Source organism: Protomyctophum parallelum (assembly GCF_964188405.1).
Source record: "Protomyctophum parallelum genome assembly, chromosome: 12".
Lineage (NCBI taxonomy): Eukaryota > Metazoa > Chordata > Actinopteri > Myctophiformes > Myctophidae > Protomyctophum > Protomyctophum parallelum.
The window spans coordinates 51,617,477-51,644,976 of record NC_139712.1 but is presented as its reverse complement, the minus strand read 5'-3'; the positions used below and the strand labels follow the sequence as shown (position 1 = coordinate 51,644,976).

At 44.2% G+C, this 27,500-nt stretch overlaps 1 pseudogene across 1 annotated transcript in view; it reads left to right on the top strand.

Moving 5' to 3' along the window:
• LOC310867706 (partitioning defective 3 homolog) overlaps positions 1–27,500 on the top strand; it is a 656,686-nt pseudogene that overhangs the window by 179,247 nt on the left and 449,939 nt on the right. The window contains exon 4 of the transcript XR_014571073.1: positions 9,244–9,451. The product of XR_014571073.1 is annotated as a partitioning defective 3 homolog (transcript). The remainder of the gene's footprint in view (positions 1–9,243; positions 9,452–27,500) is intronic.

Genomic DNA, 27,500 nt, shown 5'->3' with positions numbered 1-27,500 from the left:
ACAGTGTTATGTTCAGACTGTTATGGCTAAAACACTTGTGGTGGAAAATGATGTCCAATTAAGTGCTCAACTGCGCGTTATACAGATGTCCTGTACAGTCACAAATCATCTTGTGGATGCATTAATGAATGTTAAAGTAACTAGATATACTGTATGGCTATATTATTACTTGGATTACTATCTTATAATGGGTGAAGTAAGCGGGCATGATGAGAGAACAATGAAAGCAGTGGTGCAAAGTGACTATGTGCATTTGCTGCTGTACTTGAGTACAATTTTGAGGTATACTTTTGCTTTACCTGAGTATGTTAGTACCTCTTACAAGTATTTGTTACTTTGTGAGTTTTTATTAATATTATTATTATTTGTCTTTTAAGTAGTCTATATTTTGATGCCAATGCTTTTGTACTTTTTGTACAAAACCATGTAGCCTAATTTTGTATTTCTACATTGCGGTATGGATACTTTTACTGGGATAGTTAAGCAGCCAATTAATACTATTTATTTGTCAGTGCCAATCTTTTTGGTAAAGTAAGTATCATTATCAGGCACATATCAATGGGTCGGGGGAAATGGAGAAGCACAGCTGCAATAACACAACAAATAAATATTCATCTGGCCCGGGGGGGGGGGGTCTCTCTGCACTGAGGAAGTAATGGTAATAATTATTCACAGCGGTGAGGAGATAAACCTGTTCTTTAATTGAAGGCGAGCGCTACAGCAAGTGGTGGATTCCCCGCCGTCGGTCACATGACCCCTCCACTCCGCCGTGACGACGCTGTCTGTCCCTGTCCGTGCGCATTAGTGTCGGGAGTGCCTGACAGTGGTGGGAGAAGTGATTTTTACTTAAGTAAAAGTGTCAATACTGTAATGTAGAAATACTCTGTTACAAGTACATGTCTGGAAATTAGAAAATGCACAAAAGTATTGGTATCAAAAATGTACTTTAAGTACCAAAAGTAGAAAATGCTCATTACGCAGAATGTCTTGTTTTTAAGTATTTTATCTAGCAGATTTACAAGTTCACAATGTGTCAAAATGGCCAACATTTAGGGCTGAAGGGGTTACTGTATGTTTTGTAGTAATGATCAGTAAAAAATACAATGTAACAAAAGTTTTAAAATAATTTATAATGGAGTAAAAAGTACAATATTTGCCTTTCAGATGTAGTGGAGTAGGAGTAAAACTGAAAATGTCATCACTGAGTGCCATGAGGATTGCACAGTAATCTTTTAATTTGTAGTAATATGTGGATGTTTTCAAGGTCTAATAGCTGTGAGCTTTTATTTTGATGTTGGATGTTCAGTTTTCATGCAAAGTAATCAACTCCAACCAGGATCAGGTGTTACTGATGAATGCACAGAAGTCAGTCAGGTGAGCTGTTGTGTTGTTGAAGTCAGTCAGTCAGGTGAGCTGTTGTGTTGTTGTGTTGTTGCACAGCAGCATGACAGGCGTCCCCCAAGCGGTCTGTTATTGTCGGTATGTATTTAATACTTTTGTGGGCTGAGATTATATACCTTATTGACGCTTCGTGGCAAGTAGTAAATGTGGTGTAAATTGTTCCATTCAACAGCATAGCATGTGGTTGTTGTTCTAGCTGTCAACATTTTTATTGCATTTTGTTTATGAAGCAACAGTTTTAACACAATTTCCGCCGGGATTAATTAATAACATGCCAGGATATCGCCCTGTTCTCTGTTGTTCTCTGCCTGGAGCATGATCAGCACAGGCCCGGCGCCATTACTACGACCGCCAGGCTCCGTGCAATAAGCGTTGTTTTGACCAGAAATGCCCCAAAAAAAGAGGCTACCGTGAGATCAAAGGCCGGCAACATGAAAAGGAATCCCCCCCCCCCCCCTCTTCATTGATGTTCCATTTCTTCTTATGCTGCGTCCTCTCTCCTCTTCTCTCTGTCAACCACCACCTTTGGTGGAAAGTAACTAAGTATATGTAGGCTACTGAGTAAAGATTTCAGGGTTTTCTTTACTTTACTGGAGTATGTCCAATTTGCGATACTTTTAAATATCTTTATTTTTTTGTGGCTTTCGCCTTTATTTAATATTTTTTATGGAGGGACAGACAGTATAGGCTGACAGGAAATGGGGAGAGAGATGGGGGGGGGGGGGGAGACATGCAGTGAAGGCCGTCGGGATCGGGAGTCGAAACCGCGGCACACTGCCAGACTGGACCAGCCGAGGTGCCTGGACCACTGAGCCACGGCCCAGGCCAATTTGCAATACTTTTACTCCACCTTGGAGGCAAAGTCAGTAGAGCTGGATGAGAGTGTCCCTTTGTCCCCAGGGCCTTCCAGCAGTCCCACAGGTGGAGCTGAGAGTGTCCCTTTGTCCCCAGGGCCTTCCAGCAGTCCCACAGGTGGAGCTGAGAGTGTCCCTTTGTCCCCAGGGCCTTCCAGCAGTCCCACAGGTGGAGCTGAGAGTGTCCCTTTGTCCCCAGGGCCTCAGCCCATGCAGCGCTGCAGAGCGCAAAAAAGAGAGAACGCTGCCGACCATCGGGCTGTCACGACTCTCTCCGCAATTATAGCCACGTGATTTCTTTTGTGCGTTTCAACCTTAACCCATTCTGACCTGAGATCAGATTCATACGAGGTTTCCGCCGGACACACACTGGTCTGATGAACCCATTCTGACCTGAGATCAGATTCTAAAAATGTCACAGTCGCTCTTCGATTTTTCAAAAATAGCAGACCTACAAGCTCGTATCGCGCCACTCGGTGGCGCGATACGAGATTGTAGATCTGCTATTTTTCAATAGCTAAAGCATAACATGATGCCGACACCAAAATGGGTGCCCGGTCAGAATGGGTTATTTCCCGTCGCTGTGAATTCCGGGATGTGCAGAAATTGAAGACATGGAATCTCCGGTTCTCGTCTCTTATAGTGGCTGTGACCAATTCCCTCATGCAGGCGAAGCGCTTCGAGTTGTGCTCAATCATCATGTCTCGGGGGCGGCACCGGGGAAATGTGTTCCCTCTGCCCGTGCCCGTGCCCGTGGGGAGTGCTCTTCTCCTGGCACAGATGGTGGATGAGGAGGTGGATGAGGAGGGAGGGCATGGAGCTTTTTGAAGGGTACTTTTCGGTATCCGGCAATCACGCCCCCCTCTCTCGTGAAATGATTGTTTGAGATCAGCACTCTGTAAAGTCGCTTGCACTCAACGCAGGATGGGGCTGTTTTGGTAATGGTGCTATAGTAAACGTGCCCCCGCAGTCAAATGCACGCAGATACTGGAACAGTTTTGTTAAAATAAGTGTTGAATAGCTCTATATTCTGATAGCACTCATATTCTACTATAGAGTGTTTGTACAAACCAGCTCTTTAATAGACATAATCAATGTTCAGGTCCAGGACCCCAAACTTATCCAATCAGGAGGGAGAACTCACACAGGATGACAAGTGATGACATGAATAGAATGAGCAGATAACATTGGAACTGGAACGCCATGACATTTAAGCTGATGGGTACTCTTTGATTGGCTGAAATTGGCAACCCATCTGAAAATGTATATGTTCTGATTATTAACCCATTCGGGACGGGGACCCCTTTTGGTGTTTTAAAGCATTATGTCATACTTTAGTTATTGGAAAATGGCAGATCTACAAGCTCATAGCGCGGCACTCGTAGCAGCTTGTAGATCTGCTATAGTTTAGAAGAATTGTGAAAATGTGACGCAAATCTTTGAATAGGCCTATGTTCTTTCAGACTCCAGAGCGAACATTTATAACTCAAATCTTTGCTTCTGGAACAACATATTTTTGGATGTGGGTCGACGGCCGATTACATAATAATGTTTGGGGTCCTTGACATGAAATAGTTTGAAAACCACCGATATAGAAACGTATATCGATTTCAGAAAACCGTCATGATTCAGAAGATATTTTGTAGAATCTGGTCTCGGTCCTAAATAATGGGTTAAAGACCTGGAGAGACAGACAGACCCCTGTTACTGAACACACACTAAGCAGAGATATAGAGCTTCAACATTTTAACACAACATGTTTGTTTTAACTGAAAAAAATGCACTTAAACTGTGCTATTAAATAGTACTGTACTAAATAGCACTTAAACACTTAACAAGTTAAAAATAAGACTCGTAGACCCGTAGTCTGTGGTTTTCTGTTCCATCTCTGTATGTTTTTGCCTTTCTATGTCTCTGTTTCTCTCTCTGCCTCCCGTGAATGTGGAACTGACTCCCTTGTGATATGAAGAGCTTTAGGGGGAATTATTGTTGTTCGCGTGTTAAGGGATTTTGAGGCCCTCAAAAAAAGGTCCGCCGGTCGTCTTAACATTTCATGTTTCCCGTTGATTCGGCGCAAAATAGGGAGAGCTTTCAGGCGTCCATAAATATTGCATGTGGGATAAACGCTGGCCCCAATTTCATTATGAACAGGGGAGTGTGTGTGTGCGTGCGTACTGTGTGCGTGTGCGTGTGCGTGTGTGTGTGTGTGTGTGTGTGTGTGTGTGTGTGTGTGTGTGTGTGTGTGTGCGCGTGCGTGTGCGTGTGCGCGCGCGGGCCCATGTTAGTGCCTGGCAGAGTGACTGTTGAGAAGAGCGTAGCAAAATGGACCTAATTATGGTTTTGAAGCGATATTTAAAAATGAATCACACAGCCAGCATTACCACGTACGGTTATTATAAGCGACTCTGTGCTTGTTTTTCCTGTAAAGTCACTTGTAAATATTGGTGGTAGCGGTATAGCGGTATATATGCATCTTTTGGGGCTCTGTTCCTAAAATATAGTTGCTTATTTTGGCCTTTTGGGCTCGTTTCCTACTGCTGTTTCAGTGGTTCTCAAACATTTTCATATCCAGGACCCCCAAATTGATGTGTTTGTCTACGGACAATGTGTCAAATCGCGACACGTTGTGAGCTTGTATAGCTCTGCCATTTTCAAATAGCCAATGTATTAGGTCAGTAGGTTTAATGTGCTCATATGGCCTATCGTTGCTTAATTTGGGCTTGTTTTCAGAGACCTGATTGCTTGTTTCTCTCGCAAAATGTAGCAAGTTAGCAACACTGACAGGAGTCCCCCCCGCTTCTCCAAATGGCCAGCTGGGCCCAAGCCCAGGGCCTCGTCTTGGCTTACCAAAATGCTCCCAGACATATGTATACATGGTAAATGGTGCATTTATGTAGCGCTTTCATCCAAAGCGCTTTACAATTCGCACACGCATTCACACAGCGATGGTGGAGGAAGGGAAACCATATACAAGGCGCCCAAACTGCTTGTCGTGAGCAATTATGGGTTCAGTGTGTCTTGTTCAAGGACACCTCGACACTAACTCAGGGGGAGCCCTGGATCAAACTGGTAACATTATTATTTCCCTATTGGCCACTCTACCTCCTATAAGTATATTTATATTTATAAATCTATAAATCGGGCCTGATTATTTTGTCATTGAATTTCCCTTAGCCACACACAGAGTAACTGTGAATTCCCTTAGCCACACACAGAGTAACTGTGAATTCCCTTAGCCACACACAGAGTAACTGTGAATTCCCTTAGCCACACACAGAGTAACTGTGAATTCCCTTAGCCACACACAGAGTAACTGTGAATTCCCTTAGCCACACACAGAGTAACTGTGAATTCCCTTAGCCACACACAGAGTAACTGTGAATTCCCTTAGCCACACACAGAGTAACTGTGAATTCCCCTTATAGCCACACACAGAGTAACTGTGAATTCCCTTAGCCACACACAGAGTAACTGTGAATTCCCTTAGCCACACACAGAGTAACTGTGAATTCCCCTTATAGCCACACACAGAGTAACTGTGAATTCCCTTAGCCACACACAGAGTAACTGTGAATTCCCCTTATAGCCACACACAGAGTAACTGTGAATTCCCTTAGCCACACACAGAGTAACTGTGAATTCCCCTTAGCCACACACAGAGTAACTGTGAATTCCCCTTATAGCCACACACAGAGTAACTGTGAATTCCCCTTAGCCACACACAGAGTAACTGTGAATTCCCCTTATAGCCACACACAGAGTAACTGTGAATTCCGGTACAAAGAGAGGTCCCCCAGGGGACCTTGACTGAGTTCCAGGGGGTCCCCAGCTAAATTATAGTTTGGAACCAAATGGACCTGTCACGGTGAGCCAAGGGGGTAGAACCAAATGGACTTGTCACGGTGAGCCAAGGGGGTAGAACCAAATGGACTTGTCACGGTGAGCCAAGGGGGTAGAACCAAATGGACCTGTCACGGTGAGCCAAGGGGGTATAAGGACCCAAATGCAGGACAGAGAGGCCGAAGAGCTCAAATGCAAACAGTTTATTTAAACAGAGACTGGAACAGAACACTTACTATGACAGTTTAAACAAAGATCCCACAAGGAACTGAAAAGACAGGAGAGTATAAATACACACAGGGATAACAGGGCACAGGTGAACAAGACTAACAATGAACACAGGGATTGGCTGGGAGACTAACAATGAACACAGGGATTGGCTGGGAGACTAACAGGACACAGGTGGAGAAAACTAATAATCACAGGGAGGTGAGACAAGACAGGCAATCACAACTAGGCAGAACTGGAAACACTAGGGCATCACTACATAATAAAAGTACACAAGAACAGAAAACATTAACCAAAACTAGGAACAAGGACCACTAGGTACCACGGATTGTGACAGGACTCTTATGGGTCTGTAACTCTGAGAGTGTACATTCCATTTGTACACAAATGGAACCCATTACATTTGTGTACAAATGGAACCCATTCCATTTGTACACAAATGGAACCCATTCCATTTGTACATAAATGGAACCCATTCCATTTGTACACTCTCAGAGTTAAATTAACATTGAGTTCACAATATAAATTGGGGTCCCAGAGATAGAAATGCCATTACATGGGGGTCCATGGCAAACTGGGGGTCCGGGTTGAGAATCTCTGCTAGCGAGCCGTAAATAATATCTTCTCTTCCCTGGCATATATCCTTTCAAATGGGGGTCCGCGGGCTAATTGGTGTCGATTTGATTTGTATTTTTTTGAACATGCATTAACCACGTCAGACTCATTAAAACTTTGGCTATTTGAAAATGTGTTTTGATTCCAATATTTTTGTACCAGCCTTTTACTTTGTACTTTTCCACCACTGATGTAAATGTAAACCTATCCTCAAGGCTGCCTCTGTAGCGTGTGTGCTTTCATAACGGTGCCTTCAAAGCAAGTCTCCTTGAAACACAAAATGCCCAATGATGATTTTTATGTGAGAGCCTTTCTGGCTTTGCAGCGCTTGTCATGATGATTGCCTTTCTGCCATCTCAAGAGCAAAAAGGAAATGTTGTGTCAACATTGACACGGAGGCGGAGTGTGATTTGAGACAAACAGGAGTTTTTGTACGTATTACAGACTGCATGCTCGGAGACATCTTGGGGAATTAACACAATCTGCTTTAATTGTGCACAAAGCCAACCAGAAAGATGGGTAAATACCATACAGAGACATGCACACACAAAAGAGATGAGTTAAAATGTGTATACACAAATACACATGCCCTCGCACACACATCCTTGAATTAATGTTAAAATGAAGGAGTGTGGGTGCTTCCGCTTCGGAAGTTGTTTATATGCAGATTGGCCCACGTAAGGGGGCGACAAAAAAAACAAAACGGCAAACGCATGCAAAAACAATGAAATCTATATTTGACATGCGGATGAAAGCTGCGTACAGTAGTCTGCACCAAAGCCTCTCCTCTTCGTCGCCTTTTGTTGGCTCTTCCTCCGGGCGTATATACTGTGCAAGCCTTTCAGAGCTGCGCAGATCCAGCCAACAACACTTTTCACTCTCGCGTCTTCCGCGTGGTGCGTAACATGCTATTGTCGCTGTCATGTGGGACAAGGCTGTGGGAGGGGGGGGGGGGGGGGTTTCGGGCTGCCACTCCGATGTTCAGGCCACTCCAGCGAAGGCTGGAACACCGGTCTAATCTCCTTGTACAAGTTGGGTTTATTAGCAGGGATTCTGTTTGGAAGCCGTGGTTGCTGTAGAAGTGTAGAAAATGCCACTTGGCACTGTCAACCCCATCCCCGCCTTCCCCTCCGAACACCATGCACGCTCAGTCTTTATCCTCTCACATGATCTCTTGTGTCTGTCGGTGTGCCCGCTCCAGGAGAGCGAGGGCCCTGACTGGTGTGCCTCGTCTGCCAGCTTTGGTTTGCAACCTTGCTTTGTTTTCGCGTGTGTGTGTGTGCGCGTGCGCGCCTGCGTGAGTGCTTTGGCGTGTAACGTCTTATGCAAAATGAAGCCATTAAAACCTCAGGCCGATCCTACAAATGCATTCTAAACCAAAGATTTTTCAAAAGAATTGATCAAAAATGGCAAATGTGTGTACAAGCTGGCAGCTTTATCTGCTATTTTTGAATAGCCAACGCAATAAGAAACATGACACTTTCCCGGTTTTAGTTAGTTGAGGTGTGTGTGTGTGTGTGTGTGTGTGTGTGTGTGTGTGTGTGTGTGTGTGTGTGTGTGTGTGTGTGTGTGTGTGTGTGTGTGTGTGTGTGTGTGTGTGTGTGTGTGTGTGTGTGTGTGTGTGTGTACTGTAGGCTACAGTATGTGTGTCACAGAGTGAGAGACAGGAGTAGATGCATTCTGGCTTGCCGTAATGTAAGACATGCTATAATCCAGTCGCTCTGGATTAAGAGCGTCTGCTAAATGCCTACATTATCTATTGTGCAGCTGCCACGGACAAGGTTGGGCTAGTTTTTTAGTCCAAACCTGGCAACCCCACATTATCTCGCAGTGCATAATGTGTATACTAGTCTGTACATGTAATGAAAGTCTGGCACGCAACACACACACACACACACACACACACACACACACACACACACGCCAGTTCATGCGGGAATAGATCCTTAAGTAACCCCATAACTTGTCCTCTGCTACCCTCTCTTTTTTATTATCTTTTTATTCATGACAAACAGGATGAACATTCAATTTACAATGCACTTTTTTTTAAACTGGATAGTTCATTTAGCCAATGTGAAACTGTAGGGGTGGTAGAGGACTTGTCCAATGTAAGGTAATAGCCTACATTTCTTTGCTGCTAGAAAAGCTGTCCATGTATTGCTTTTGGTGTCTGTCCCAACCGTCCTTCGCGCCAGTGCCAAAACGGCATCTACAATCGAATGCCAAAATGATGACCACAGTGCATGACCAAAACATATGGATGTCCCACTAATCCCGTGCCCCCCCGTGTTTCCCCCCCATGCAGCTGGTGGCCGTGTACGAGGAGCAGGACCCTCACAACGGCGGGGACGGTACCAGTGCCAGCTCCACGGGCACACAGAGCCCCGAGCCCCACCCCTTCATCCCCGGCGACATGGGCCCCGTCACCGGCACGTCCTCCTCCTCCTCCTCCGCCTTCCAGCCCTACCAGCCCAGCAGCGAGATCGAGGTCACCCCGTCCGCGCTGCGCTCCAGTAAGTCACACACACCCCAGTCTGGGAACCCATCTTATCTGATTTTACATAAATAAGGGCATAAATAAGACAAAACATAAACAGTCAATAGATTTACATCACACGTAAAAGCCAGACGTTGGAGGGGCTATAGCGCCTCTCAATAAACGCAAGGAATCTCGGAAACCCATTTACGTACGGCTGCAATCCACGATGAAACGCTCGACTGACCGACTCAAAAATTTGCCACCCACGTCACAGACGACCCCGAGGGAGTGCAGTGCCCGGTGTCGTGTCGGTCGGTTAGGCGTTTGTCCAGAACCGGCAGAAGAAGCTCTGGCTGTGGCCCAAATGTGGCCAATTGATTGCCATGGCAACCTCAGCTTGATTTGGCAAATTCCCCACATGGGTCCAATTCCCACATCTGCCATTTGATGACTTGGTCAGTCCACACTGGCACTCTTCGGACATTTGTCTTTGCCCCTGGGGGGGCACCACTTCCACTGACTCCCTTGTGTTTATTCCTACTGCCAACAACTATACGTGTTTTCGGGCCAGCATTGCCGACAGATTATGTTAGATCTAGTCGTGATATTTTGAAAATGGACGATCTACAAGCTGTCTTATCACAACACCTCGTGAAACGATGCATTGTGATTTGCCTCTTTCTTATATTTCTTTTGGACAATTTGGCCCATGTTTGACGAGTTTGGTCTATTTCCTTTTTTTTAAATTAAAAACGACTTCTGTAAATTGTCACTTCCCCCCCCCCCCCCCCCCTCGATACCGTCCTCTGTATTTTGTCTTTACAATGACAGCCTGTGTGATGTGAACCATGGGCGTCGCCAATCGACCGATGGTGGTCGTTGAAAAGTGCAGAGTTGTGTAAGGCCGCGGGGGTTCTTTTTTGGGCTTAAACATACAGTTCAGTGAGAATTGATCCACTCTGGAGGCCGACATGGTTTGTCATTATTACCAGACCCCAGTGGAGACACCGCTGTGTGTCTCATCTGAGCCGTTTCACTCCAGCACCCACGGATGTAGGCATGTGGTCCTTGAAAATAGCAGATGTACAAGCTCATCATGGTGTGTCGCTTCGTGCCGTGCTACGGTAGGCTTGTAGATCTGCAATTCTTTTAACCCATTCTGACCGGGCACCCATTTTGGTGTCAGCATCATGTTATGCTTTAGCTATTGAATCGAAGAACGACTGTGACATTTTTAGAATCTGATCTCAGGTCAGAATGGGTTAATCAGACCAGTGTGTGTCCAGTGTAAACCTCGTATGAATCTGATCTCAGGTCAGAATGGGTTAAGTAAGTAGTGAAAAGTAATTAAACCCCTCTTTTTATTTTTTCTTCTACAAATGTGCTAAATACGACACACAAAAATGTAGTATTGATACAATCGATTAATTGCATAGCAAAACAATTCGATACATAGTTGCTGTTTGTTGCTGTTGCTGTTTTCATATCGATATATTTCGATTCTTGAAATTAAATTAAATACATCTTTCGATGCAGTTACTATATCGTTACACCCCTAGTGGATATAGGTATATTTTTTAAGCGAACAATCTTTGCTTCTGGGGTTCCCTGGAACAACATATTTTCAGATGAGGGTCCATATGGCCAAATGCATAATATGCATCTGACCCCCACAATTATATTATAATTGTGGGGGTCCACAATTATATTATAATTGTGGGGGTCCACAATTATATTATAATTGTGGGGGTCCACAATTATATTATAATTGTGGGGGTCCTTGACATGAAAAAGTTTGAGAACCACTGATAAAGCAACATATGTTACGTCAGAAAACTGATTTAGAAGGAGAATTTGTAGATTCGGAATCCACCAAATGAAATGACTAATTCTGAGGATTATGATAGAGTTTGTGATCAAGTGCATTGGTTGTATTTGGTTGTATTGGGTATGTTGTTTTCAGTACAATCGGTACAATGAAAAAGGTAGACAGAATGTTACAGTGCACACACACACGCACGCACGCACACACACACTACATCTGTGATGATGGGACATTGAGCTCAGAGAATAAACGTGGCCAACAATCACCAGCATGCTTTCCAATTCCTAACCATGTTTAGCCATTATAATCTATTGGCCAGCATTGATTTATTCTCTATGCATTTCTATGCATTAGCATAGAAACATTTAAATTAAAAAATAAAGTCATAATCATATTTGCATAATGGGTATAACTGCCTTTAACCCATTCTGACCGGGCACCCATTTTGGTGTCAGCATCATGTTATGCTTTATCTATTGAAAAATAGCAGATCTACAAGCTCATATCGCGCCACCGAGTGGCGCGATACGAGCTTGTAGGTCTGCTATTTTTGAAAAATCGAAGAGCGACTTGACATTTCTAGAATCTGATCTCAGGTCAGAATGGGTTAATCAGACCAGTGTGTGTCCAGTGGAAACCTCGTATGAATCTGATCTCAGGTCAGAATGGATTTAAAAGGTAAGCCAAGAAAGGCAGACCGCCTGGCAACACGCTATAGGCTATGGAAATGACAAAGTGAATGGAGTGCTATCTCTCTCCCTCCAGAGATGCAGATGAACAAATCACTGGCAGCAACAACATGTATCAGACATCAGTGTGGAGTGGAGACGCCCTCTGCAGCTGTGCTCTGAAGCGCAGGATTATGGCGATATGAACTCATCATCTCGCTGAGCCATATTGATTGTTTTTCCCTCCTACAAACCTTTTCATCTCTCACCGCTCTCTCTCTCTCTCTTACGCACGTCTTCCGTTTCCTCTCTCTAGCTCTCATGTTGCCCCCCCCCCCACACACACACACACACACACACGCGCGCGCGCGCGCGTGCACCCGCACACACGCAACATTTTCTCCCTCCCCCTGCCCCCCCACAAGCCCATTTGAGATTTTGCGCGCTTGAAACATTTGCTGCATGCGGCAGGTCAAACCACTAATAATTGGATTGGAGATGAGATGTAAATTACAATAATGAATGTAATTTTCCCGTAATTATACAGACGCCGCTTCGCTTTGTGCTCGCTCACCATGAAAGTATATTCTCTCCAGGAATTGAAGAGAGGAGGGAAAGAAGAAGAAGAAAAAAAAAACAGCAACAACAAAATGCGCACAAACTTTAAATTAGGTTTGCATTTCCTCCGTGCTCAGAGAAGGATGGCGCTGACAGGGCTTTTCCTTCTCCGTGAAACTCTAATTTAACTCTGATTTAATAACTATAGTGTGTGCTTAACCACTTAAGCCCCATTAAAAATAAATAAAGATTGTGACACGTTTCAGACAACAACAACATAAAGCCTACAGTATAATGACGCCAAGTTGAAAGTGGACAAACCGCTATCTATAGTGTTACGAAGGAACGTAGCGCCTCTCTGACATCACAACCGGGACGTCAGGGTGACATCACCCCTGACATCCCAACACACATAAATATGAATGCCTACGCAAGTTACAGACGGATTAAGCTAATACGGACCCAGATAGCAGCAGCAGACCTTGGATACTGTAACAGGACCTGCCATCGACTGCCGGCTCCACACTTGCGCTCAAAGAGAGAGATTTCTGTTCCCCTCTCCTCGGCACTATCCCCGACCAGACCCGCCCATATCTAGGTCTCGGTCACAATAGATCTATATTGGCAAAAAAAAAAAAGAATCACACATTTTCAGTAGCAGATCTACGAGCTCATAGTGTGGCACAAAGTTATGCACATGCACAAGAACTTGCACATCTGCCATTTTTTTAATAGACAACGTATAAAATATGGTTAAAGTGGTTAAAATGATTGTGATGCTGTGTATTAACAATGTTTTGGGACTCCCTGGAACCCCACCCAAGAACCCCCACTCTGAGAACCAATGCTCTGTAGCTCAGTGTAATTGATCTGCCTTGCTGTGGAAACCTACTGTATGACCATGACATTGTTGTGTTTTTTATTTGTCTTTGTGGGAGATGGATATTGCAGGTGATGGATGTGGCAGCACGTCCGTGTCTTAAAAAAAAAAGAAGGAAAAAAAGAGACAGTGTGATGATAAGTGCTGGACAGGAGAAAAAAAAAACCCCAAGACAACAAAATCCATTGAAGTGCTACTGTATTGACCGGGCGGGCGGGCGCTGAAATTACCACGACCTTGACTTTAACCCATTCTGACCGGGCACCCATTTTGGTGTCGGCATCATGTTATGCTTTAGCTATTGAAAAATAGCAGATCTACAAGCTCATATCGCGCCACCGAGTGGCGCGATATGAGCTTGTAGGTCTGCTATTTTTGAAAAATCGAAGAGCGACTGACATTTTTTAGAATCTGATCTCAGGTCAGAATGGGTTCGTCAGACCAGTGTGTGTCCAGTGGAAACCTCGTTATGAATCTGATCTCAGGTCAGAATGGGTTAAAGTGGCAGCCATCGTAGTGGCAGCCCATCGTAGGTCAGAGTGATTGTAGTGACACACCGATGATTGGCCTCCTGCCATCTCATGCCCTCCCGTACGGATGAATCTGTCTGGCTGGTATATAAGCACCCCCGTAAAGCAGTGGTGGGAGAAAGTACTCACGTTTCTAACTCGAGTAGAAGTACCAATAGCACAATGTAGAAATGCTCTGTTACAAGTAAAGGTTCTGTATTCACATTTTACTTGAGTAAGTATTGGCATCAAATTGTACTCATTATGCAGAATATGTCCCAAATACAGGTTTCATTGTGTATAGAAAATAGTTTGGAAATAGCCGATCTACAAACTCACAAAGATGTTAGTTGGTTAATCTGCAAAGTAACTATAGTTACTAAAGCTGTCAAATAATTGCAGTGGCGTAAAAAAGTATAGTATTTACCTCTGAGATCTTGTCTAGTATCAAATAATGGAAATACTCAAAAGTAAAGTAAAAAAAAATAATCTCTATTATACAGTACGTGAGTATACAGTACTTCCCAGTATATACTGTATGCTCCGACTTCATTTGGCTGTGCGACGGTCTCTCTCGTCTCCCTGCCGCTTCTGAGGTCCTCGCTTCAGTCCCTCCGGGTCGTCAGGCAGCCATTAAAGAGATTGCCTTCGGGGAGCGTGGACACCTTTAAGAGAGAGGGGACCTTTATCTAATCAATTTGGTTTCACTGAGCTGCCCTCCGCATGCTGCCATGAAGCCAAGGCCATATGGAAGACACAGGAGCACCCTGGATGTGTGTTCTGTTCACTACATCATGTATCCGATCTGATGCTGCTCACCCACTATACGGAGAGTACATCCTTCTCCCATCCGGCCTTCGCTTGCGAGCCCCTTTATTGTGCCACAAAAAACAGGCACAAACATTCCTTTGTCCCGGTCTCTATTCACACACTGAATGCTGCTGTGCGTAGATCGAGGATATAACCTTATGATGAGCACTTTTACTTTTTACTGTATTATCTTGTGCCTATGTCTATGCACACGCACTTTTATGACCTATCGCATAGCACTTTAAACGCCTGCACTTTAATGGTTGTGTGCACCTTTTACTCTGGTATCCGCTATGTGAACTGTCCAGTACCAAGTCACCAGTACTCACACTGTTTACCTATGAATATAAGTATCAATACTGCACTGTAGACACACTCCTGTTACATGTACAAGTCCAGGATTAAAAATGTACTTGACTAAAAGTACAAAGGTGCTGGCATCGAAATATACTTAAAGTACCCATTATGCAGACTGTCCAATTTCACGGGTTTCAAATAAAACAAATTATACAAATCTATCATCTATAGCCAAAGTTTAAATTGGGCTGAAGTAGTTATTAATGTACGTTTTGTAATAATAATCCAAATCTACAAATAACCAGTAACTAACATTTTCTAATAAATGTGGTGGAGTAAAAAAAAAGTACAATAAAAGTTAAAGTACTGAAAACTGGAAATACTAAAGTAAAGTACAACTGCAGAATGTTTTAAAACTTCATTGTTGATCCAGCCTTGTCCTTGATTTGAACCTTAACACACATCCAGAGGCCGTAGGTTGGACAGATAGACTTAGCAGCAGGATCACAACTGCAGGCAAAGCAAAGGTCTGATATCACCTCCTCTCTCCGGTCCAACGGTTCCCGGCACAATCGTTCACTTGGGCGACAACATGCCGGAGAAAACTCAGGGAGAGATTGGTGATAACGGCAATGCTAGGCCATTGATTGGCGCCATGTCTGATGCGGGAACCCTCTCACGTACGACTAAGCGTTTTCTCTTTGCTCTCTCTCTCTCTCTCTCTCTCTCGCGTCCTCACCTCGGGAACTTCGGATTTTAGACGCGAAGCACTTACTTCTGCTGAGGACTTTTCTGCTTTCAGGAAAAGCTTTTAAGGACATTTTGGAATGGGTTGTCACAGCCAGAGGCTTTGGCTATTCGGTGTGGGAACCCATCCTTTAGTACAATGGTTCTCAAACCATATTTTATACTTTGGCTATTCAGAAATAGCAGATCTACTGCGGCAAAATGTGATGTTCTGTGAGCTTGTAGATCTGCTCTTTTCGATAAACGGATGGAGTGGTTAAAAGGATTGTGACGCTATGTTAACTAATTTTGCTGGTGACCCCCTGGAACCCCCCACGGACCCTTGGGGGTCCCTGGACCCCACTTTGGGAACCACTGTTTGTCTGCAGCCCTAAAGTCAAAACTGCTGCAACAACTGAACATTTGGTTCAAAGATTGTTGGACAACCACTTCAGAAACTTTATACATCCACGTATGATAACAGCATCTTAAGGTTAGCAAGGAATATCACCTCAGACACTAGCCATGTGTTGTATGGAGAATATAGGTTGCTACCTTCAGGAAGGAGATATGATGTCCCAGCATACAATAAGGTCAGACTAAAGAGGTCCTTTGTCCACCAGTCGACTTTGAGGCTTAATCAGGAGTTGTTGTAGCCATGGGGTTATCTAGGCGGTGAGACCTTGCTCTTGTCTTCATGTCTTTGTATGTAATATTGTGTTTTTTTGTCAAATGTGTGTATACTGTATGTATTCTGCATACATGGCTGCAGGGTCTCAAGACAAATTTCAGTGTTAACTGACAAAGTACTATATCATATCATATCATATCACTAGCCCTACATTATAACGTGCAGTCCCTCACATGTGTGTAGAAGCCGGCAAACTTCCACAGGTGACATCCCGGTGAAACATTGATTTAAGAGATCCGGGACGTCCTTTGGGATCAATAGCCTGTGGAGACGAAAGGGATAATAAAAGACCCCGAGCCTTTTTGTGGAATTATCGTGCAGCAGCAGTATTAACCCATTCTGACCGGGCACCCATTTTGGTGTCGGCATCATGTTATGCTTTAGCTATTTAAAAATAGCAGATCTACAAGCTCATATCGCACCACCGAGTGGCGCGATACGAGCTTGTAGGTCTGCTATTCTTGAAAAAAAGTCGAAGAGCGACTGACATTTTTAGAATCTGATCTCAGGTCAGAATGGGTTAATATAAGGCCAGGAGATGATTGTCCATGTCCCAAAAAGTCACATAAACCCTGCACACAGGACAGCCCAGAGAGAGAGAGGGAGGGAGAGACCCTCCTTCTGACAAAGCACTTTGGCAAAGCACTCGGTGTGTGTACGTACTGTGTGTGCGTGCATGCGTGCGTGCGTGTGTGTGTGTGTGTGTGTGACAGAGAAAGTGGTGGGGCCAGGCCAGGGTATAGCGGGCAAGGTGGCCACAGCACATGCCAACGGTGCAACGCCCTTCCTAAACACGTTTTTACTCACAACCCGGGACCTAATAAGTCATGTTAATGGTCCTCCTTGGCACAGCGGCTTATTGGATCTGAATACGGCCGAGTGAACCAACAGAGGAACTAATAATAAGAGCAGGAGAGACACAGAATGCGAGAGAGGAGGAGGAGGAGGAGGAGGAGGAGGGGAGCTACTAGGCTAATTTCCTAGCGGCTCCATTAAACAGATAGGAAATGAGATGAGCGTTGCAAGACAATCTAATCACCAGTCATTTGGGCTGCTATACACTGTAAGGCTCAATTAGAGACAAACAGCTACACATTTCTATATGACTGCAAGCATTCTGTTTCAGTGGAAAAGACCTGACAATGACTACAATGAAAGAAGGTCCCTTAATGGTTGCATAAGTGGATGTTCCAATACATTGCACTTAAGGGAGCTATAGTGTGTGTGTGTGTGTGTGTGAGTGTGTGGTACGTCCTTTCATGTTTTCATTTCTGTCTTCTTCGAGCGGTATTTGGATATGTGCGACGACGATGCATTGCTAGTGGGATAGCCCAGACCACCCTGTATTTGGATAGATGGATCCAAATAGAAACATTATCCATCCCAAGGGAATTTGCTCTAAGCAGCTCTCTCTCTCTATCTCTGTGTCTCTCTCTCTGTGTGTGTGTGTGTGTGTGTGTGTGTGTGTGTGTGTGTGTGTGTGTGTGTGTGTGTGTGTGTGTGTGTGTGTGTGTGTGTGTGTGTGTGTGTGTGTGTGTGTGTGTGTGTGTGTGTGTGTGTGTGTGTGTGTGTGTGTGTGTGTGTGTGTGTGTGTGTGTGTGTGTGTGTGTGTGTGTGTGTGTGTGTGTGTGTGTGTGTGTGTGTGTGCCGTGTGTGCGTGCACAGGATCCATGCCCTCAGGCAGTAGACAGCCCATGCATACAGAGTCATGGCTTTAGTTCTGTACTCCCCAAGCCTGTCAGATGAAACGTTTTTTTTGGATTTGGATGCACCGTTTGAACTGTGGAGGCTAGAAATTAACCTTCCCTCCTCAGAAACATGACAAAAAAGCCAAAACCCTCCCCTCCAGTTCACCTGCTGAATTGTCAGGAAGAAACCTCCATATTCAAACTTTTTTTGTAAAATAACGCCCTACTTTGATCAGCGTTAACACAAAAGCATCAAATATAGCAGATCTGCAAGCTCAAAATGCATTGCGAAGCGACGCTGTTTTTTTTATTTGAATCCTGAAAAGTAACATTTATTTATTTTTTATAAATTTTTATCCCACGATTTTGTAACCCAGTTTTCTTTTCACCCAGTGCCAATTATCTAATGTAATCCTGGGTGCTACACTTCCTCTGCCAACCTGGGGGGGGCAGCGGACTGACCTCATGCCTCCTTCTATGCATGAGGAGTCCAAGCTGCTTCTTTTCACCTGACAGAGGGGAATTTTCCCGGCTGGACGTAGCACGTGGAAGGGACACGTTATTCCGACCAGTTCCTTTCCCCTCCATCAGGCTGGCCAGGGGGAGGTAGTTTTTTTTAGAGACCAGGATTACGGCATGTTTTTGTGAGGGTATTGATGTGTCTTTCTTACAGGGCTCTGTGGATTAATTTACCTAATTCCTTTGTTGAAGTTGCTGTTGGAATGAATAGGAGATCCAAGCAGGCACATTTCCTTCTTTCCATTTATTGATCAGCAATCAGTTACAGGTTACAAGCATTGGTTCCATGGTTACAGCATATTGAGGCCTTCGTCCCAGGCAGAGCGCCTAGGTTCCCCTTGTCTCTCTCTGCTGTCCCTCACTTCTCGTTCTAACTGATTCTCTGTACCATTTTATACATCCCCAATCTGTGTGTGTGTGTGTGTGTGTGTGTGTGTGTGTGTGTGTGTGTGTGTGTGTGTGTGTGTGTGTGTGTGTGTGTGTGTGTGTGTGTGTGTGTGTGTGTGTGTGTGTGTGTGTGTGTGTGTGTGTGTGTGTGTGTGTGTGTGTGTGTGTGTGTGTGTGTGTGTGTGTGTGTGTGTGTGTGTGTGTGTGTGTGTGTGGTAAAACCTCCCAATGGCCACTATATAGCCGGATCTCACAGCTGTTACAAATTGACTATCTTAAAGTGTCCCGACTCCCTAGGCTGTCTTAGTGACTTGCTATTCTAAATGACCTCTACACTCAGGCTTCCCTGCATGTGAACTCCTATAGGCCGTATGCGTTATGTGTACAATTATGACATATGTTGAGAGGCATAAGCTATCAAAATATACATCAGTATCTACCCTAGGGGACACGGGGAGAACATGCAAACTCCACACAGAAAGGCCCTATCGCCAAACCCCGCCTTCGGGTATGGGCACTGATGACGCGGAGGAGGGAACACGCCGCCAGTGCCCACAGCGTCCCCAGCGGGAATCAAACCCAGGACCTTCTAGCTGTGAGGCGACAGCACTACCAACTGTGCCACCGTGCCCCCCAAAGTAACAGTTCTGGACATAATGAGGTTTCCACTAAAGTTCTCAAACTCTGCCCGAACCCGACCAAGCCCGACCCGACCCGACGTTTTAGGGCCGGGCCGGGCCCAAAAAATATGCTAATTAGTCGGGCCGGGCCGAGCCTCGGGCTCTGTGATTTTTTTTTTTTTTTTAAGTGTTATAATAAAAATAGCAATTCTGTTATTTGTGTAATGTGATTGTGTATACGTGTATGCATTTATTATGAAGAGGGCTGGCTAGGCGATTCACTTGACAGGAGGAGGACTGGAGACGGGGTCGCATCGCACTGGCATTTCAGACTCGGAGGCCTCGTACACACATGTCAAACCACGTGACTTCCATTGGAAAAGCATTGAGAATGAGGCGGCCATGAAACACAGACAGAACAGATCATGTCAGTCCAGCATGTGTGTACGAGGCCAGAGCAGCATTGCAGCCTGCCCCGCGCGCAGGCAGTAGACTAGAGAACAGTGAACGGTGAGAGACTTGCGTGCCTTGCTACCGCTGGTTTCCCTCTGGTTTGCGCACCAAACGAGCTACTAACCACCAGTTAACTTGCCAAGTTGCCATATGCTTAAATATTTTATAAAATCAATCGGATTATCACAGCTGAAGAAGCGTCAGGTTTTCGTCATGTTGCACCGAGAGTCTCGTTAACCCAGCTGGCTGCGATGAATAAAACCTAATTATTAATCAACGTCACCAAACGATCCAGTGATATATAACTTATAGCTACACGTAAAGCAACTTCACTTCAGAGGAAACTAAGGGAGGGAGATGCAGCAGCTATTCGTGTTTACTCACCAGTCACCACCACCACTGTATGGAATCCATTAGAATGATTGGAAATGGAAGTTATGGAACATTAATAGCCTCTTCTAACGTGAGTTACATACATCCTTTATTTCGATAAATCCGTTGATCTCCGTTCTCACTTTCACACTGAAACACGGCGCCATTTAGTGCTGCTTTTTTTTCTCTCTTTTTTTTTTGTCGGGCTTTTGTCGGGCTTCGGGCTTAACATTATGGCAATTTTTAGGGTAGGGCCGAGCCTCGGGCCCACCCAGTTAGGGTAGGGTCGGGCCGGGCCATATTTTTTGGGCCCGTTGAGAACTTTAGTTTCCACCCAACAGAGGCGATTTCTTGAAACTACATACAGTATATGGCTTTATATATGTAGGCCATATGGCTGACATTTACTGTGAGATGGCTCTATTTGTAACCTTGCAACAAAACGAATAGACAATGACACTGTCGGGACGGAAAAAAAAAGATGGGTCATGGGTCATGGGAATAGAGAAATAGCCTGCACACTGACTGTATAGCTATTCAATCAAGCTCTTCATCGTGTAAACATATCCTAGAGTGAATTACTTTAGGAACTACACTTTCCATTTCCAAGCGGGTCACAGGTTACAAATTGCATGTTTTCCGCAGCGATGTGATTAACAGCAATGATTGCTAAACACAAACAAGCACACACTCGGATTATGTGCTAACAATGGTATGGTAAACAATGACACTGGAGGACTAGCGCACTAGGACACACACATACCCATAGTGCGCCGCACACAAGAATGTACACACACACACACACACACACACACACACACACACACACACACACACAAGCATGTAGACACACACACATGCATGCACACACACACACACGAATGCAACACCGATAAACATCGTGCGGACAAACCCTAATCTCCATATACCGCAGACAGGGTTATCGTCTCTGTCGGGTGGAAACCTCATACATGTCCAACACTGTTACTCAAATTCAAAGGTAGCAAAATGTGTAGATCTGCAAGCTGGAAAGGCGTCGCGACCTTGTTGATCTACTGCTTTTGTGTGACTCTGCAGTATGGTCAAGTAGGAGCGTTAACTTAAGAAAAAAACACAATGTAAAAATAGGGAAATGGGAGGTTTCTTGCCTGATGGGCAGACGCTACGCTATAGCTGACCCAGCACCGCAATCAGAGGTTCCCCCGGCCTTTGTTTATCTGCCCTACGACAACATGTCAACCCTAAATTATTATCATTCCCCCAAATCTTAACATAACAGTATTTAGTTACAACAACACATGTATCTAAGGCTTACAGTGCATGGCGGGTCTAGACAAACTCCACATCGAGAGCTCTGCGAGAGGTCAGCTGTGTGAGAGGAGACACTGTGTTTCAGACAGCGCCTCGACAGACGTGTTCAGTTAAGGGCTTAACCCATTCTGAACGAGCACCCATTTTGGTGTCAGCATCATGTTATGCTTTAGCTATTTAAAAATAGCAGATCTACAAGCTCATATCGCGCCACCGAGTGGCGCGATACGAGCTTGTAGGTCTGCTATTTTTGAAAAATTGAAGAGCGACTGACATTTTTTGAATCTGATCTCAGGTCAGAATGGGTTCATCAGACCAGTGTGTGTCCGGCGGAAACCTCGTATGAATCTGATCTCAGGTCAGAAGGGCTTAAATGCAGTGGTGGAAAGTAGACCGTACATTTACCCAAGTACTGTACTTTACTGTACTACCTTGCTGGAGTATTTACAATTTTCCACTTTTTACTTCTATATGCACTACCCCAACATCTCAGAGGCAAATATGTGCTTTTACTCCACTACAATTATTTGAAAACTTTATTTACTAGTTAATTTGTATCTTATATTATTATTATAAAACATACATTAACCACTTTAGCACTATTCTAACTTTGGCTTTAATAGCAGACCACAAGCTCACGCTGTGTTTTGATGCCGCACGTTGTGAGCTTGCAGATATGCTATTTTCAAAAAGATTTTAATGCATTTTTCACATACATAGAAAACTTGTGAAATGGGACTTTTCAGCTTAATGCCAATACTTTTGCACTTTTACTCAAGTGCATTTTGAATACCGTGCATTTCCTTGTAACAGTTTCCTTGTTTCTACATTGTGCTGTTTATACTTCCACCACTGCATAACCCATTCTGAACGGGCACCCATTTTGGTGTTGGCATCATGTTATGCTTTAGCTATTGAAAAATAGCAGATCTACAAGCTCATATCGCGCCACCGAGTGGCGCGATACGAGCTTGTAGGTCTGCTATTTTTTGAAAAATCGAAGAACGACTGACATTTTTTAGAATCTGATCTCAGGTCAGAATGGGTCAATCAGACCAGTGTGTGTGTGTGTGTGTGTGTGTGTGTGTGTGTGTGTGTGTGTGTGTGTGTGTGTGTGTGTGTGTCGTGCCTTTATGAGTGTGAAATTACGTGAGCTTATGTCTTGTCTAATGTCGTGTCTGTGTGTATTGTGAGTGGCTTGTGCACAAGCGTCTATCTTAGGTGTGCGTGCATGCATGTACGTATGCGTGTATCTGTGCCGTGGTGTGCTGTTTGCGTGTTCATGCATTTATTCGTGACCTGCCATGTGCTACAGATGTGACGTTTTAACATCGTTGCCCCCTCCAAACCGCAACAGCTATCCTGTGTTGCTTTATAAGGCTAAACCACAGGGTTCATTTTTCAGGAAATTAAAAATATATATTTTTCAGGAAATTATTATTTCTCTCTTTTTTTTAACAAAGCAATACTGCCTCATCCAAGTTGGTATTGTGACATTATATATTGTCAGATACTTGCATTAGAGGTAGAGAGGAGGTGGAGTTAGCTGCTTTACCGGACATTTTGGAATTAGCTGGTTTTGACAGAAGCACTGTTTAATACTTTTCATTGATTCAATATTTTTTTTAACCAAGACATGTAAAGGGTGTTCAACAATAGCAACAATGTGTTGGCTGGTTTCTATTGGACAGTGATGAGTACAAGTCAACTGACCCATGTGGTTTCTCTAGGCTACCTGGGCCCTATTTTATACGTGCAAGTGTGTTTTGTGTGGCGGAAATAGCAACAGCAACTGTTTCATGTCAAGGAGGACCCCCACATTGATATGTGTTAGGGTGGACCCCCGTCAGAAAAGGTTTCGTGCCAGGGACCCCAAGAAGAGAACATTTCCAAAACTGTGAGCTTGTGGATCTGCTATTTTTGAATAGCCAATGTACTGTATACATGGATCGGATGAAGTCGTTAAAATCATTGTGACGCTGCATAAACACATTTAGCTGGGGACCCCCATGTACCCCTCCATGGACCCCTAATTTGAGAACTGCTGTTGTATAGCACTCACGTATAGATCTTTAGATAGAGTATATTTGTGTAGATATTCGTGCAGATACCGTACAGTAGTAAATAACCATTAGCGCTTTAGCTTAGCTAGTGTTTAACATGGGTCACAGAGCAGACATAAGGTTGGTTGTTAAACGAATCACACAGATGTAAGTCTCACACAGGGTGCCTAATGAGAATGTGACATTTATGAAGTGCCTTAAAAAAGATAAATCACTATTTTCACTAAACGACACTTTACTATGATATTTGAAATGATGATGATAATAATAATACTTGAGTCAATTAAGCAATATTACACGAGAGGGGGTGGTTTAACGTCATTAATGCACACCTGCTGAAAAAACATATTTTTTTAATGACAGATGTATAGTCACTACGACCACAGACGTCCCAAGAAACTAGCTGGCCTAGCCACCGAGTTTGCTGCAGTCTGGGATAACAGAGCAGCTGAATTATGTTTGATTAGGTGTGGAGTGGTCGCTCGATTGAACCAAGGCTAGAAGGCTGTTTCACTTTAAAACCAATCAGATTGCTTCCTCGAAACGACCTATTGTATGAGTTTTACAATATTCATATTAAGCCCTTTCACTTCTTCTTTTTTTTTTTTTTTTAAGATATTTTTTTGCGGCTTACGCCTTTATTGATTTTTTAAGGGATAGAAAGTAGGCTGACAGGAAACGGGAGAGAGATGGGGGGATGACATGCGGTAAAGGCCGTGTCGGGTCCGGGAGTCGAACCCGCGGCACACCGCGACTGGATCACCAGTCCGGTGCCCAGACCGTTACGCTACGGCCTGGGCCCTTTCACTTCTTCTAACCTCAATTAAATTGGGGTTAGAATACAATGTTAACCTTCAGAAGCAACCTAATTAGTTGGTCGGTAGAATAATAAAATTGTTCAGAACAAAATAATTATTTGGAATCAGTTGCATTAGCTCTGTCTCTAGCAGCCTGTGTTCACCTGTGTTAACCCATTTAGGCCTGGCGTTTTCTTCTAAACCCCAATTCTGTATCAGTGGTGCTCAATATTTCATGTCAAGGACCCCAAAGATTATCTGTATTTGGCCACCGACGCCCATTTGAATATACAGTATGTTTTTCCAGGAACCCCTCAGAAGCAAAGATTTGATTTATTCAAAGATTTGCACCACATTGTCACGATTTTTCAAAAATAGCAGACCTACAAGCTCGTATGAGCTTGTACGTAGGTCTGCTATTTTTCAATAGCTAAAGTATAACATAATGCTTTAAAACACCAAAAGGGGTTCCCGCCCAAAATGGGTTAACACAGTTTTCACTGACCTGTGTCATAATTTTGGTTTGCTTGTTAGTCAACAACTTGGTATTGTGTTATTATAATTTTGTTCCTGGTATCGTTGCAACACCACACACACACACACACACACACACACATAGGCCTACACACACGTACGCCGTCATTCTCCCTCACATTGTTTGACACGTGTACGTACGGCGCAACACACACTTCAAAACCACTCTCTGTAATTCAACTAGTGTGTCTACTATGGGAATGCAGCAGCTGTGGCACTGAATAGTAATACTCGCTCACTCCCCATTAGAGGCTGAGTGTGGACCGCTCTGACCGCTTACACCACTTCATGCCCCATTACTAAAACACTGTCCTGACGGCGGGCAGTAATTACACATTAAAGGCTTTTGATGGATGATGCTTTGACAGCTCCATTGTTTTTTTTCATGATGTATATTCCCAATGATATTGTGAACTGCACAGTAATACTGAGGTCCACCCTGGAGAGTGTGTGTGTGTGCGCGTGCCTGTGCGTGTGCGTACATGCTGACAGAACTAATGGACTCAGAGCAAACTCATGTCAGGGATAGTTCATGTTGAACGCTCGCATCTCTATTATATTTTGGGCATGTCGAAATAAGTGAACATTCTGTGAACATGCCAGATCCACACTCCCATAACGCGTCACAAAGGCATTGCAACGCGACGTGTTGTGAGCTTGTAGATCACAACTATAAGAAGTATATAGCAGTGGTTCTCAAAGGTTGATGTTGTGGGGGTTCCAGGGGTTTCCCAGCAAAAATAAATGTAAATAGCAGATTTACAAGTTCACTGTGCGTCACTTTGTGACACGCTATACGAGTTTTAACATCTGCTATTTCATTCTTTTGAATATGTCTTATTTAAATCTTTAAAGTATTGGATTTTGCATACATTAAAACAATTTACACAATCTAATGAGGGGGTCCCTGGCAAAAAAAAAAGGAAAAAAAAAAAAACATTTTCAGATATGGGTCCACGGCCAAATACATATTGGCACAAAAAGGTTTGAGAACCACTCGTGTAGAGGGAAAACATAATAGTATTATATATAGTTTATACTCTTCGGGAATTCTGGTCAACAAAGTGTGTATATATAGGGTTTGAGTGGTTAGAGTGGCGTCTGCAAGCTTGCAACGATTGATTGGAGTGTACGGTCATCATGAGTTTGCACTTCACGGAGAGTAGGTGAGGGTGCAGCAGCAGCTGTGTGTGTAGTGTGGGGGTGTGTGTGGATGATTGTGATTGCGGTGTGGTATAAACGGGTGTGGATGATTGTGATTGCGGTGTGGTAATGGGTGTGGGGGGGGGGAGATATAGCATGCTGGTTTGGTTTGTTGCAAGTCACCCTCGCCTCGGTCAGCAAACATGAGCCTTCCACACTGCGATCACAGTGATTGTGTGACCCTCCTGCTATTCACTCCCGCCTCCGCTCCTCAGACGAGGCCGGGCAGGGCGTGTTTGTTAATCGGCCTTACAGACAGACGACGCACACACACACCAGGCAGCCCCCTATTATAGCACCGTGGAAAACCCCTTAACCACCCCCTCTCTTACCGTAGATGACCAAGCGTATACTTCAGACAGTACTTTGGCCCACACATCGGCACTTTGATCGAGAGGAAAAACATTTTCACATCGTCTCGTGGGATTCGTTCTTTTTTTCTTTTTTCTTCTTCTCCCTCACGGAGCGATCTGGGACATATTAAATGGGGGCTTAATTGGGTTGACAATGTGCAGTGTACTATCTGACAAGACGTTCCCTTATGCGATATAGTCATGCAAAACTAGTTCTGGAACCATATGTTGTATTCGACGCAGGGCCAAAAACGTCTCAACCTGAGGGTGGGGGGCGGGGAGGGCGGCTACCTCGGGGGTCCTGAGTCTTTATAATCGTCTCTGTGTGGGTTTGGGTTGTTGAGTTATGAGGCTAATTCCCAAACGGATTTTATACTGTATTTACTGTATCTGTGGGACCGAGTCAAACAATGTGAAAAGAATTTGACCTTAGAAAGTGGCAAACACGCCTCACATTGCGATGTGTTGCAGTTCGTAATATGTAGTTTGGCTATTTCCACAATGTATCTGTGGAACCGAGTCAGACGAAATGTAATGCCTCATCTCCTTCCAAGTGCTTGTTGGGGTGGGGGGGTCCGCTGTTCAAATATAATTATTTTGGGGGGTCACGGTCTGAAAACGTAGGGAAGCCTTGGGCTAAAACATGCTGAGATGTTGATGAGTAGCACCTACTGTAAACGGAAATTATCTGCAGATTGAACGTTTTCAGAGCTTGTCCAAATGTGCTGAAAATCTTGTAAAAATTCTGTCATTGCATAATGTGTTTCTTTTCTTTTCCGTTATTTATTTATATTCAAGTGTGTGGTATTGCTCATTTCA